Source organism: Heterodontus francisci, chromosome 41 (assembly GCF_036365525.1).
Source record: "Heterodontus francisci isolate sHetFra1 chromosome 41, sHetFra1.hap1, whole genome shotgun sequence".
In the NCBI taxonomy this organism is placed as follows: domain Eukaryota; kingdom Metazoa; phylum Chordata; class Chondrichthyes; order Heterodontiformes; family Heterodontidae; genus Heterodontus; species Heterodontus francisci.
The window spans coordinates 9301881-9316303 of NC_090411.1; the positions used below are offsets into that span (position 1 = coordinate 9301881).

The 14423-nt window shown below is 54.8% G+C and overlaps 4 non-coding genes and 3 pseudogenes across 4 annotated transcripts; all 7 read left to right on the plus strand.

Annotated features, from left to right (window-relative positions):
* Positions 1-4631: 4631 nt before the first annotated feature.
* Positions 4632-4821, plus strand: LOC137354379 (U2 spliceosomal RNA). Its single transcript, XR_010970405.1, has one exon. It is a non-coding gene; the product is annotated as a U2 spliceosomal RNA (small nuclear RNA).
* Positions 4822-5209: 388 nt separating this feature from the next.
* Positions 5210-5318, plus strand: LOC137354572 (U2 spliceosomal RNA; annotated as a pseudogene).
* A 5200-nt stretch (positions 5319-10518) lies between these two features.
* On the plus strand, positions 10519-10722 carry LOC137354407 (U2 spliceosomal RNA; annotated as a pseudogene).
* A 386-nt stretch (positions 10723-11108) lies between these two features.
* LOC137355194 (U2 spliceosomal RNA) lies at positions 11109-11299 on the plus strand. The gene has a single exon (XR_010970831.1). It is a non-coding gene; the product is annotated as a U2 spliceosomal RNA (small nuclear RNA).
* A 388-nt stretch (positions 11300-11687) lies between these two features.
* LOC137355195 (U2 spliceosomal RNA) lies at positions 11688-11878 on the plus strand. The gene has a single exon (XR_010970832.1). It is a non-coding gene; the product is annotated as a U2 spliceosomal RNA (small nuclear RNA).
* Positions 11879-12266: 388 nt separating this feature from the next.
* On the plus strand, positions 12267-12457 carry LOC137353808 (U2 spliceosomal RNA). Its single transcript, XR_010969960.1, has one exon. It is a non-coding gene; the product is annotated as a U2 spliceosomal RNA (small nuclear RNA).
* A 388-nt stretch (positions 12458-12845) lies between these two features.
* LOC137354660 (U2 spliceosomal RNA) lies at positions 12846-12954 on the plus strand (annotated as a pseudogene).
* Positions 12955-14423: the final 1469 nt, after the last annotated feature.

Genomic DNA, 14423 nt, shown 5'->3' on the forward strand with positions numbered 1-14423 from the left:
CGACCCAGCACCTACCCAGCGCCCGGAAACCCCTCCCCCACAGACAGAATCAATGGAGGAGGAGGCAGCAGATGGACAAACAGGTCAGTGGCAAGTGGTCCAGAGGAGAACCACAAAGAAAAAACATCCCAAAGCCACCACCCAAACCAGTGGCAAGAGGAGGCTCTCTTCTGAATCAGACTGCAACAACTCCTCTTCACTGGACGGGGAAATGCTGGAACGACAGCCCCTTCAAAAGAGGCGGCAGAACTCCGAGATGGATGATAAAGCATCCCAGCCCCCGGGCACTGGAAGCTGTGATGGGCCCAGCGTGCCCCAACCCCAATGCCCCACACGTAACGACGTGGCCAACGCATCTCAGCTCCAGGACACCGGGAGCAAAGACACGTCTGGCGCACCTGAGCTCCGGGAGACCGGGAGCTGTGATGTTTTCGAGGAGGAACAGATGGAAGCAGCTGAGGACAACCCAATCCTCTCTGCCTACAAGACCCCCCCGATGTCACCCGAGCGGCACAAACCCTGCAGGAAAAATCAGGAGGGGTTTCTGAGCCCAACCAACGTGAAACTGCTTGCGCATACGATGGGTATGCAGGAACATCCCGAAGGGGAAGGACTGGGACTAGCGAGGACAAATGGTATGGGAAGCAACAACTAATTTTTATTAAAAAATGGGTGTAAGAATTGCTTCCATTAATGTGCGTAGCATTAAATCGACTACGCGATGTGTTTCAACCTTGGATTACCTTGCCAAGGTCAAAGCTGACCTACTGTTTCTGCAGGAGTGTGGAATACCACACCTCAGCACCTACAGGCAGTGGTCGCGATGGTGGTCCCACGGGCCATCGATCTGGTCGGGGGGTAATGACTGCCGTTCCTCCGGCCTGGGTATTCTGCTGCGGGGAGGTAACTTCACCATCTCCGAAGTTAAGGAGGTGGTGGGCGGCCGCCTCCTCGTAGCAGACGTGATGTACAACAACGCTCCGCTCCGGTTGATCAACGTGTACGCCCCGGTACAACGCAGCGAGCGGCTGACCGTCTTCCAGCAGCTCCCACTGCTGCTGGCGACGTCCAGGCCGGTCATCCTAGGCGGTGACTTCAACTGCATCATCGATGCGGCTGGACGATCCGGCAGTGACGACAGCAAACTGGACGCTACGTCCAGATTCCTAGTAGAAACAGTTAAGGATGCCAAACTGCACGACGTCTTCAGCAAACCTGCAGACGGAGCGCAGCGCAGATACACATGGTCAAGATCGGACGGGTCTGCCCGTTCCAGGATTGACTTCCTGTTTGTGTCCCGTGCTGTCACGGTCGGATCCACCGACGTCAAGCCGGTGTTCTTCTCCGACCACTGCCTCTTACTGGCCGACTGTCACTTACAGGACGACCAGCGGGTTGGCAGAGGGACGTGGAAGCTCAATGCGACACTGCTGACCCCAGAGAACGTTGAGGAACTCAAAAGGGATTACAAAGGTTGGAGGACCGTGAAACCCCTCTTTGAGTCTCCAGTTCACTGGTGGGAAGCGATTAAGGAGAACATCAAGAGGTTCTTCATCCACAAAGGTGTTCAGAAGGCGAGAGAGAGACAGAGGGAACTGTCCCGACTCCAGAAAATTATGCAAAATCTACTCCGGTTGCAGTCAATGGGGGTCGAGGTCAAGGAGGACCTCCAAGAGGTGAAGAGCCAGCAGGCCTCGCTCTTTGCCAAGGAGGCCTCCAAGATCATCTTCCGGTCCAGAGTCCGCTCCATCGAGCAGGATGAGACGTGCTCGCGTTACTTCTTCCAAAAGGTACACAGAGAGAGCTCTGTTATCAGCAGCCTGAAGGAAGAAGATGGCTCGGTAACGTCTTCGCAGTCCGACATACTAAGGATCAGCAAATCCTTTTATGCTGGGCTGTATGACGCGAAGCCCACAGACAGCAGAGCCTCCCAGTCCTTCCTGTCATCTATCACAGAGGTCTTAGATGACAGCAGGAGGGAGGGACTGGACAAGCCGCTAACTCTGGACGAGCTGACAAAGGCCGTCGAGTCTTTCGAGGCGAGTAAAACTCCCGGGAGCGACGGCTTACCGGTCGAGTTGTACTCGGCCCTGTGGGACTGGGTCGGCCCGGACCTGCTGGAAGTATACGAGAGTATGCTCCTGGCCGGTAGCATGTCAGAATCCATGAGAAAAGGCATCATCACCCTCATTTACAAGCAGAAGGGGGAGAGGGTAGAAATCAGAAATTGGCGGCCCATCTCACTGCTTAATGTTGATTACAAGATTCTGTCCAAAGTCATAGCCAGTCGAGTCAAGTCTGCTCTGGAGTTGGTGATTCACCCCGATCAGACCTGTACTGTACCCGGCAGGAAGATCTCTGATAGCCTCGCGCTACTCAGGGATACGATCGCCTACGTACGGGACAGGAGGGTGGACACCTGCCTCATCAGCCTGGACCAGGAGAAGGCTTTTGACAGGATATCGCACACCTACATGATGGACGTGCTTTCCAAAATGGGGTTTGGGGAGGGAATCTGCAATTGGATCCAACTGCTCTACACAAACATCAGTAGCGCAGTGTCAATCAACGGGTGGGAATCTGAAAGTTTCCCGATCAAATCTGGAGTCAGACAGGGCTGTCCTCTGTCCCCGGTCTTGTTTGTTTGCTGTATTGAACCCTTTGCTGAGTCTATTAGGAAGGATGCGAGCATAAGAGGGGTGACAATCCCAGGCAGCGGAGGCACTCAGGTCAAAACCTCCCTGTACATGGATGACGTCGCCGTCTTCTGCTCGGATCCGCTGTCCGTGCGCAGACTGATGAGCATCTGCGACCAGTTCGAACTGGCCTCGGGAGCCAAAGTTAACCACGGCAAGAGCGAGGCCATGTTCTTTGGGAACTGGGCTGACCGATCCTTTGTCCCCTTCACCGTCAGGTCAGATTACCTGAAGGTGCTGGGGATATGGTTCGGAAGGGCCGGGGCGTGCACCAAAACATGGGAGGAGCGAGTAGCCAAGGTACGACAAAAGTTGGGCATGTGGGGGCAGCGATCTCTCTCCATTGTGGGTAAGAACCTGGTCATCAGGTGCGAGGCGCTCACGTTGTTGCTCTACGTGGCGCAGGTCTGGCCCATACCCCACTCCTGTGCCGTGGCAGTCACCCGAGCCATTTTCCGCTTCGTCTGGGGATCTAAAATGGACCGGGTCCGGAGGGACACGATGTTCAAATCTCTGGACATGGGCGGGAAAAATGTACCCAACGTGGCCCTCATCCTGATGACCACCTTCGTGTGCGGCTGCATCAAGCTATGTGTAGATCCCCAGTACGCAAACTCCAAGTGTCACTACGTGCTGAGGTTCTATCTGTCCCCGGTGTTGCGAAGGATGGGCCTGGTCACATGGCCGCGGAACGCTCCGTGCAGTTGGGACGTGCCGTACCACCTATCCTTCGTGGAGCAGTTTCTGCGGAAAAACACCTTTGACCACCGGTCCATCAGGCAGTGGTCTGCACGGAATGTCCTCAAGGCCCTACGGGAAAAGGAAACGGTGGATCCTGTCGGATGGTTCCCCGAGCAGACCGTCAAAGTCATTTGGCGGAATGCCTCATCACCAGAACTTTCAAACAAGCACCAAGACGTAGCTTGGCTGGTGGTGAGAAGGGCCCTCCCCGTCAGATCCTTCATGCACACCCGAAGTCTCGCCCCCTCCGCACAGTGCCCCCGCGTTGGCTGTGGTGGGGAAGAGACGGTCGCCCACCTCCTCCTGGAATGTGCCTTTGCAAAGCAGGTGTGGAAAGAGATGCAGTGGTTTTTGTCAAGGTTCATCCCAAGCAGCTCTGTAACACAGGAGTCTGTGCTCTACGGGCTGTTCCCAGGGACGCACACCGAGACAAACATCAACTGCTGCTGGAGGACTATCAATTCGGTGAAAGACGCCCTTTGGTCTGCCCGAAACTTGCTGGTCTTCCAGCGCAAAGAGTTGTCCACCACCGAATGTTGCAGACTGGCACATTCCAAGGTCCAGGACTACGTGCTGAGGGACGCACTAAAGCTTGGGGCAGCCGCAGCAAAGGCTCAATGGGGAAAGACCACAGTGTAAGGTTCCCCCACCAAGCTAGACTGAGGGGCTGGATCCATGGGAAACCCCTCGAACTGTATCGTTAATATTCTGAATTGCTGTAAATGTAAAACTGTAATTGACATGACAATTGAGAAACGGAAGGGTTGGGAAGAAACTCATGACAGTATTGAAGGAAACTGATCTCCCTTGCAATGTTTGTATTTTTTGGTGCTGTTTGGAAACTGTTTGGCAATGTAATTTTTACAGATTTTTATGAATAAAGTATATTTTGGAAATAAAAAAAAAAAAAAAAAAAAAAAAAAATCTGTTCTTATCAGTTTAAGTGTAAGGTTCCCCCACCAAGCTAGACTGAGGGGCTGGATCCATGGGAAACCCCTCGAACTGTATCGTTAATATTCTCAATTGCTGTAAATGTAAAACTGTAATTGACATGACAATTGAGAAACGGAAGGGTTGGGAAGAAACTCATGAAAGTATTGAAGGAAACTGATCTCCCTTGCAATGTTTGTATTTTTTGGTGCTGTTTGGAAACTGTTTGGCAATGTAATTTTTACAGATTTTTATGAATAAAGTATATTTTGGAAATAAAAAAAAAAAAAAAAAAAAAAAATCTGTTCTTATCAGTTTAATATCTGATACGTCCCCTATCTGGGGACCAAATATTAAATTGATTTTTGGGACAGGGAGATGGAGCAGGGGCTTGCCCCGTCCACTCCATGCATCCACCTGGTATTGCAGTGTTTCCAGGAGCGGTGCAGCTTCCCCCCTCCACGGGAGCGAGACCCCTGCTGAAAAATAGAATTCGCAATAGTGACGGCGCTGCTGCTCGGCTGACTTTGCTGCAGTTTTCCGTGGGCGCTACGCTGCCCCCTGTTGGATTGCCCCGCAGTTGCAGGCCGCCCCTTGCTGCCCAGCGCGCGCGGTTGTCTTTATTCCTGCGCAATGCCTCGCGCAGAAGCGCAAGGAATGGCTGCGCGTGGCATGCACGCGTGCTTTCCTTTCTGCTTGCAAGGCCCGGCAACAAAAGGAGCTCTGGCTCAAAGACCGCCCGCCGTCGCCTCTTTCGCCCGAGGCTCGCCCACCCGGAGGCTACTTTGACGTAGAGGCCGCACGCCGGGCCTGACGCGCGCAGCAAACGCAGTTTTACGGCCATCGCTTCTCGGCCTTTTGGCTAAGATCAAGTGTAGTATCTGTTCTTATCAGTGCTTATTTGATTGAGAAGAGACCATGATCATTGCTTTTTGATCCTGGGGAAGCTTTGAGTAAAATGGCTATAACCAATTTTCGAGCTTCGGGCCAGGGAGTGCGCAACACCGTTCGGGTGGTCGTGAAGGACAAAGAAGGAGATGCACCGGTCGATCGCACCTTCTTCATCAAGAAAATTCTCTTCGATTGCTGCGGATTTCAAGCGACGGACGTCTTCTGCCTGCAGGATTTCCCCAGCAGTGGATACTTCGACGTGACGTTCCGGAACGTGGCGGGATGCATCAAGTTCCTGAAGGCGTTCAAGGAGAAAGGGGACCAGGCGCCACTGTCGATCCTCACAGCGGAGCCGCTCTTCACGCTTCCGTCACAACGGGACCGGGTGGTGACGATTCACCTCTACAACCCCCATGTTCCGGTGGTGGATGTACTCACCTTTCTCGCCAGGTACGTCGAGGTGGCCGGCAGCAGCACTGATGTCAAGGACCCCTTTGGGATCTGGACCAGCAAGCGGCAGGTCAAGGTGACCTTGAAGGTAGATCCCAGTGGAGCCATCATCCACCCTCCCTCCAGCTTCGCTATCGGGGGAAGTCGAGGCTTCTTGGTCTACGCTGGGCAGCCCAGAGTTTGCCGCACCTGTGGCAAATCTGGTCACATGGCAGCCAACTGCAGCACGGTTGTTTGCAAGAACTGCAAGGAGGAAGGCCATCAGACCAAGGACTGTAAGCAGACTAAGTGTTGCAACTTGTGCGGTGCGGCAGGCCATCTCTACAAGACCTGTCCCAAACGTTGTCAAAGCTATGCTCAGGCGGCAAGGTCCAAGGAATGGCCGGGCGAAGGTTCGACGAAGGCGTCCGCTGTTCGAAAGGAGACCAGCAACCTTCTCCGCAGTGAGGAACTTCAACCTGAGAAGGAAGGGGAGGCGGCTGAAACCAACGACCCAGCACCTACCCAGCGCCCGGAAACCCCTCCCCCACAGACAGAATCAATGGAGGAGGAGGCAGCAGATGGACAAACAGGTCAGTGGCAAGTGGTCCAGAGGAGAACCACAAAGAAAAAACATCCCAAAGCCACCACCCAAACCAGTGGCAAGAGGAGGCTCTCTTCTGAATCAGACTGCAACAACTCCTCTTCACTGGACGGGGAAATGCTGGAACGACAGCCCCTTCAAAAGAGGCGGCAGAACTCCGAGATGGATGATAAAGCATCCCAGCCCCCGGGCACTGGAAGCTGTGATGGGCCCAGCGTGCCCCAACCCCAATGCCCCACACGTAACGACGTGGCCAACGCATCTCAGCTCCAGGACACCGGGAGCAAAGACACGTCTGGCGCACCTGAGCTCCGGGAGACCGGGAGCTGTGATGTTTTCGAGGAGGAACAGATGGAAGCAGCTGAGGACAACCCAATCCTCTCTGCCTACAAGACCCCCCCGATGTCACCCGAGCGGCACAAACCCTGCAGGAAAAATCAGGAGGGGTTTCTGAGCCCAACCAACGTGAAACTGCTTGCGCATACGATGGGTATGCAGGAACATCCCGAAGGGGAAGGACTGGGACTAGCGAGGACAAATGGTATGGGAAGCAACAACTAATTTTTAGTAAAAAATGGGTGTAAGAATTGCTTCCATTAATGTGCGTAGCATTAAATCTACTACGCGATGTGTTTCAACCTTGGATTACCTTGCCAAGGTCAAAGCTGACCTACTGTTTCTGCAGGAGTGTGGAATACCACACCTCAGCACCTACAGGCAGTGGTCGCGATGGTGGTCCCACGGGCCATCGATCTGGTCGGGGGGTAATGACTGCCGTTCCTCCGGCCTGGGTATTCTGCTGCGGGGAGGTAACTTCACCATCTCCGAAGTTAAGGAGGTGGTGGGCGGCCGCCTCCTCGTAGCAGACGTGATGTACAACAACGCTCCGCTCCGGTTGATCAACGTGTACGCCCCGGTACAACGCAGCGAGCGGCTGACCGTCTTCCAGCAGCTCCCACTGCTGCTGGCGACGTCCAGGCCGGTCATCCTAGGCGGTGACTTCAACTGCATCATCGATGCGGCTGGACGATCCGGCAGTGACGACAGAAAACTGGACGCTACGTCCAGATTCCTCATAGAAACAGTTAAGGATGCCAAACTGCACGACGTCTTCAGCAAACCTGCAGACGGAGCGCAGCGCAGATACACATGGTCAAGATCGGACGGGTCTGCCCGTTCCAGGATTGACTTCCTGTTTGTTTCCCGTGCTGTCACGGTCGGATCCACCGACGTCAAGCCGGTGTTCTTCTCCGACCACTGCCTCTTACTGGCCGACTGTCACTTACAGGACGACCAGCGGGTTGGCAGAGGGACGTGGAAGCTCAATGCGACACTGCTGACCCCAGAGAACGTTGAGGAACTCAAAAGGGATTACAATGGTTGGAGGACCGTGAAACCCCTCTTTGAGTCTCCAGTTCACTGGTGGGAAGCGATTAAGGAGAACATCAAGAGGTTCTTCATCCACAAAGGTGTTCAGAAGGCGAGAGAGAGACAGAGGGAACTGTCCCGACTCCAGAAAATTATGCAAAATCTACTCCGGTTGCAGTCAATGGGGGTCGAGGTCAAGGAGGACCTCCAAGAGGTGAAGAGCCAGCAGGCCTCGCTCTTTGCCAAGGAGGCCTCCAAGATCATCTTCCGGTCCAGAGTCCGCTCCATCGAGCAGGATGAGACGTGCTCGCGTTACTTCTTCCAAAAGGTACACAGAGAGAGCTCTGTTATCAGCAGCCTGAAGGAAGAAGATGGCTCGGTAACGTCTTCGCAGTCCGACATACTAAGGATCAGCAAATCCTTTTATGCTGGGCTGTATGACGCGAAGCCCACAGACAGCAGAGCCTCCCAGTCCTTCCTGTCATCTATCACAGAGGTCTTAGATGACAGCAGGAGGGAGGGACTGGACAAGCCGCTAACTCTGGACGAGCTGACAAAGGCCGTCGAGTCTTTCGAGGCGAGTAAAACTCCCGGGAGCGATGGCTTACCGGTCGAGTTGTACTCGGCCCTGTGGGACTGGGTCGGCCCGGACCTGCTGGAAGTATACGAGAGTATGCTCCTGGCCGGTAGCATGTCAGAATCCATGAGAAAAGGCATCATCACCCTCATTTACAAGCAGAAGGGGGAGAGGGTAGAAATCAGAAATTGGCGGCCCATCTCACTGCTTAATGTTGATTACAAGATTCTGTCCAAAGTCATAGCCAGTCGAGTCAAGTCTGCTCTGGAGCTGGTGATTCACCCCGATCAGACCTGTACTGTACCCGGCAGGAAGATCTCTGATAGCCTCGCGCTACTCAGGGATACGATCGCCTACGTACGGGACAGGAGGGTGGACACCTGCCTCATCAGCCTGGACCAGGAGAAGGCTTTTGACAGGATATCGCACACCTACATGATGGACGTGCTTTCCAAAATGGGGTTTGGGGAGGGAATCTGCAATTGGATCCAACTGCTCTACACAAACATCAGTAGCGCAGTGTCAATCAACGGGTGGGAATCTGAAAGTTTCCCGATCAAATCTGGAGTCAGACAGGGCTGTCCTCTTTCCCCGGTCTTGTTTGTTTGCTGTATTGAACCCTTTGCTGAGTCTATTAGGAAGGATGCGAGCATAAGAGGGGTGACAATCCCAGGCAGTGGAGGCACTCAGGTCAAAACCTCCCTGTACATGGATGACGTCGCCGTCTTCTGCTCGGATCCGCTGTCCGTGCGCAGACTGATGAGCATCTGCGACCAGTTCGAACTGGCCTCGGGAGCCAAAGTTAACCACGGCAAGAGCGAGGCCATGTTCTTTGGGAACTGGGCTGACCGATCCTTTGTCCCCTTCACCGTCAGGTCAGATTACCTGAAGGTGCTGGGGATATGGTTCGGAAGTGCCGGGGCGTGCACCAAAACATGGGAGGAGCGAGTAGCCAAGGTACGACAAAAGTTGGGCATGTGGGGGCAGCGATCTCTCTCCATTGTGGGTAAGAACCTGGTCATCAGGTGCGAGGCGCTCACGTTGTTGCTCTACGTGGCGCAGGTCTGGCCCATACCCCACTCCTGCGCCGTGGCAGTCACCCGAGCCATTTTCCGCTTCGTCTGGGGATCTAAAATGGACCGGGTCCGGAGGGACACGATGTTCAAATCTCTGGACATGGGCGGGAAAAATGTACCCAACGTGGCCCTCATCCTGATGACCACCTTCGTGTGCGGCTGCATCAAGCTATGTGTAGATCCCCAGTACGCAAACTCCAAGTGTCACTACGTGCTGAGGTTCTATCTGTCCCCGGTGTTGCGAAGGATGGGCCTGGTCACATTGCCGCGGAACGCACCGTGCAGTTGGGCGGCGCCGTACCACCTATCCTTCGTGGAGCAGTTTCTGCGGAAAAACACCTTTGACCACCGGTCCATCAGGCAGTGGTCTGCACGGAATGTCCTCAAGGCCCTACGGGAAAAGGAAACGGTGGATCCTGTCGGATGGTTCCCCGAGCAGACCGTCAAAGTCATTTGGCGGAATGCCTCATCACCAGAACTTTCAAACAAGCACCAAGACGTAGCTTGGCTGGTGGTGAGAAGGGCCCTCCCCGTCAGGTCCTTCATGCACACCCGAAGTCTCGCCCCCTCCGCACAGTGCCCCCGCGTTGGCTGTGGTGGGGAAGAGACGGTCGCCCACCTCCTCCTGGAATGTGCCTTTGCAAAGCAGGTGTGGAAAGAGATGCAGTGGTTTTTGTCAAGGTTCATCCCAAGCAGCTCTGTAACACAGGAGTCTGTGCTCTACGGGCTGTTCCCAGGGACGCACACCGAGACAAACATCAACTGCTGCTGGAGGACTATCAATTCGGTGAAAGACGCCCTTTGGTCTGCCCGAAACTTGCTGGTCTTCCAGCGCAAAGAGTTGTCCACCACCGAATGTTGCAGACTGGCACATTCCAAGGTCCAGGACTACGTGCTGAGGGACGCACTAAAGCTTGGGGCAGCCGCAGCAAAGGCTCAATGGGGAAAGACCACAGTGTAAGGTTCCCCCACCAAGCTGGACTGAGGGGCTGGAACCATGGGAAGCCCCTCGAACTGTATCGTTAATATTCTCAATTGCTGTAAATGTAAAACTGTAATTGACATGACAATTGTGAAACGGAAGGGTTGGGAAGAAACTCATGACATTATTGAAAGAAACTGATCTCTTTTGCAATGTTTGTATTTTTTCGTGCTGTTTGGAAACTGTTTGGCAATGTAATTTTTACAGATTTTTATGAATAAAGTATATTTTGGAAATAAAAAAAAAAAAAAAAAAAAAAAAAAAAAAAAAAAAAATCTGTTCTTATCAGTTTAATATCTGATACGTCCCCTATCTGGGGACCAAATATTAAATTGATTTTTGGGACAGGGAGATGGAGCAGGGGCTTGCCCCGTCCACTCCATGCATCCACCTGGTATTGCAGTGTTTCCAGGAGCGGTGCAGCTTCCCCCCTCCACGGGAGCGAGACCCCTGCTGAAAAATAGAATTCGCAATAGTGACGGCGCTGCTGCTCGGCTGACTTTGCTGCAGATTTCCGTGGGCGCTACGCTGCCCCCTGTTGGATTGCCCCGCAGTTGCAGGCCGCCCTTTGCTGCCCAGCGCGCGCGCGTCTTTTTTCCTGCGCAACGCCTCGCGCAGAAGCGCGAGGAATGGCTGCGCGTGGCATGCACGCGTGCTTTCCTTTCTGCTTGCAAGGCCCGGCAACAAAAGGAGCTCTGGCTCAAAGACCGCCCGCCGTCGCCTCTTTCGCCCGAGGCTCGCCCACCCGGCGGCTACTTTGACGTAGAGGCCGCACGCCGGGCCTGACGCGCGCAGCAAACGCAGTTTTACGGCCATCGCTTCTCGGCCTTTTGGCTAAGATCAAGTGTAGTATCTGTTCTTATCAGTTTAATATCTGATACGTCCCCTATCTGGGGACCAAATATTAAATTGATTTTTGGGACAGGGAGATGGAGCAGGGGCTTGCCCCGTCCACTCCATGCATCCACCTGGTATTGCAGTGTTTCCAGGAGCGGTGCAGCTTCCCCCCTCCACGGGAGCGAGACCCCTGCTGAAAAATAGAATTCGCAATAGTGACGGCGCTGCTGCTCGGCTGACTTTGCTGCAGTTTTCCGTGGGCGCTACGCTGCCCCCTGTTGGATTGCCCCGCAGTTGCAGGCCGCCCTTTGCTGCCCAGCGCGCGCGGTTGTCTTTATTCCTGCGCAATGCCTCGCGCAGAAGCGCAAGGAATGGCTGCGCGTGGCATGCACGCGTGCTTTCCTTTCTGCTTGCAAGGCCCGGCAACAAAAGGAGCTCTGGCTCAAAGACCGCCCGCCGTCGCCTCTTTCGCCCGAGGCTCGCCCACCCGGCGGCTACTTTGACGTAGAGGCCGCACGCCGGGCCTGACGCGCGCAGCAAACGCAGTTTTACGGCCATCGCTTCTCGGCCTTTTGGCTAAGATCAAGTGTAGTATCTGTTCTTATCAGTTTAATATCTGATACGTCCCCTATCTGGGGACCAAATATTAAATTGATTTTTGGGACAGGGAGATGGAGCAGGGGCTTGCCCCGTCCACTCCATGCATCCACCTGGTATTGCAGTGTTTCCAGGAGCGGTGCAGCTTCCCCCCTCCATGGGGGCGAGACCCCTGCTGAAAAATAGAATTCGCAATAGTGACGGCGCTGCTGCTCGGCTGACTTTGCTGCAGTTTTCCGTGGGTGCTACGCTGTTCCCTGTTGGATTGCCCCGCAGTTGCAGGCCGCCCCTTGCTGCCCAGCGCGCGCGGTTGTCTTTATTCCTGCGCAATGCCTCGCGCAGAAGCGCAAGGAATGGCTGCGCGTGGCATGCACGCGTGCTTTCCTTTCTGCTTGCAAGGCCCGGCAACAAAAGGAGCTCTGGCTCAAAGACCGCCCGCCGTCGCCTCTTTCGCCCGAGGCTCGCCCACCCGGCGGCTGCTTTGACGTAGAGGCCGCACGCCGGGCCTGACGCGCGCAGCAAACGCAGTTTTACGGCCATCGCTTCTCGGCCTTTTGGCTAAGATCAAGTGTAGTATCTGTTCTTATCAGTTTAATATCTGATACGTCCCCTGTCTGGGGACCAAATATTAAATTGATTTTTGGGACAGGGAGATGGAGCAGGGGCTTGCCCCGTCCACTCCATGCATCCACCTGGTATTGCAGTGTTTCCAGGAGCGGTGCAGCTTCCCCCCTCCACGGGGGCGAGACCCCTGCTGAAAAATAGAATTCGCAATAGTGACGGTGCTGCTGCTCGGCTGACGTTGCTGCAGTTTTCCGTGGGCGCTACGCTGCCCCCTGTTGGATTGCCCCGCAGTTGCAGGCCGCCCCTTGCTGCCCAGCGCGCGCGGTTGTCTTTATTCCTGCGCAATGCCTCGCGCAGAAGCGCAAGGAATGGCTGCGCGTGGCATGCACGCGTGCTTTCCTTTCTGCTTGCAAGGCCCGGCAACAAAAGGAGCTCTGGCTCAAAGACCGCCCGCCGTCGCCTCTTTCGCCCGAGGCTCGCCCACCCGGAGGCTACTTTGACGTAGAGGCCGCACGCCGGGCCTGACGCGCGCAGCAAACGCAGTTTTACGGCCATCGCTTCTCGGCCTTTTGGCTAAGATCAAGTGTAGTATCTGTTCTTATCAGTGCTTATTTGATTGAGAAGAGACCATGATCATTGCCTTTTGATCCTGGGGAAGCTTTGAGTAAAATGGCTATAACCAATTTTCGAGCTTCGGGCCAGGGAGTGCGCAACACTGTTCGGGTGGTCGTGAAGGACAAGGAAGGAGATGCACCGGTCGATCGCACCTTTTTCATCAAGAAAATTCTCTTCGATTGCTGCGGATTTCAAGCGACGGACGTCTTCTGCCTGCAGGATTTCCCCAGCAGTGGATACTTCGACGTGACATTCCGGAACGTGGCGGGATGCATCAAGTTCCTGAAGGCGTTCAAGGAGAAAGGGGACCGGGCTCCACTGTCAATCCTCACAGCGGAGCCGCTCTTCACACTTCCGTCACAACGGGACCGGGTGGTGACGATTCACCTCTACAACCCCCATGTTCCGGTGGTGGATGTACTCACCTTTCTCGCCAGGTACGTCGAGGTGGCCGGCAGCAGCACTGATGTCAAGGACCCCTTTGGGATCTGGACCAGCAAGCGGCAGGTCAAGGTGACCTTGAAGGTAGATCCCAGTGGAGCCATCATCCACCCTCCCTCCAGCTTCGCTATCGGGGGAAGTCGAGGTTTCTTGGTCTACGCTGGGCAGCCCAGAGTTTGTCGCACTTGTGGCAAATCTGGTCACATGGCAGCCAACTGCAGCACGGTTGTTTGCAAGAACTGCAAGGAGGAAGGCCATCAGACCAAGGACTGTAAGCAGACTAAGTGTTGCAACTTGTGCGGTGCGGCAGGCCATCTCTACAAGACCTGCCCCAAACGTTGTCTCAGCTATGCTCAGGCGGCAAGGTCCAAGGAATGGCCGGGCGAAGGTTCGACGAAGGCATCCGCTGTTCGAAAGGAGACCAGCAACCTTCTCCGCAGTGAGGAACTTCAACCTGAGAAGGAAGGGGAGGCGGCTGAAACCAACGACCCAGCACCTACCCAGCGCCCGGAAACCCCTCCTCCACAGACAGAATCAATGGAGGAGGAGGCAGCAGATGGACAAACAGGTCAGTGGCAAGTGGTCCAGAGGAAAACCACAAAGAAAAAACATCCCAAAGCCACCACCCAAACCAGTGGCAAGAGGAGGCTCTCTTCTGAATCAGACTGCAACAACTCCTCTTCACTGGACGGGGAAATGCTGGAACGACAGCCCCTTCAAAAGAGGCGGCAGAACTCCGAGATGGATGATCAAGCATCCCAGCCCCCGGGCACTGGAAGCTGTGATGGGCCCGGCGTGCCCCAACCCCAATTCCCCACACGTAACGACGTGGCCAACGCATCTCAGCTCCGGGACACCGGGAGCAAAGACACGTCTGGCGCACCTGAGCTCCGGGAGACCGGGAGCTGTGATGTTTTCGAGGAGGAACAGATGGAAGCAGCTGAGGACAACCCAATCCTCTCTGCCTACAAGACCCCCCCGATGTCACCCGAGCGGCACAAACCCTGCATGAAAAATCAGGAGGGGTTTCTGAGCCCAACCAACGTGAAACTGCTTGCGCATACGATGGGTATGC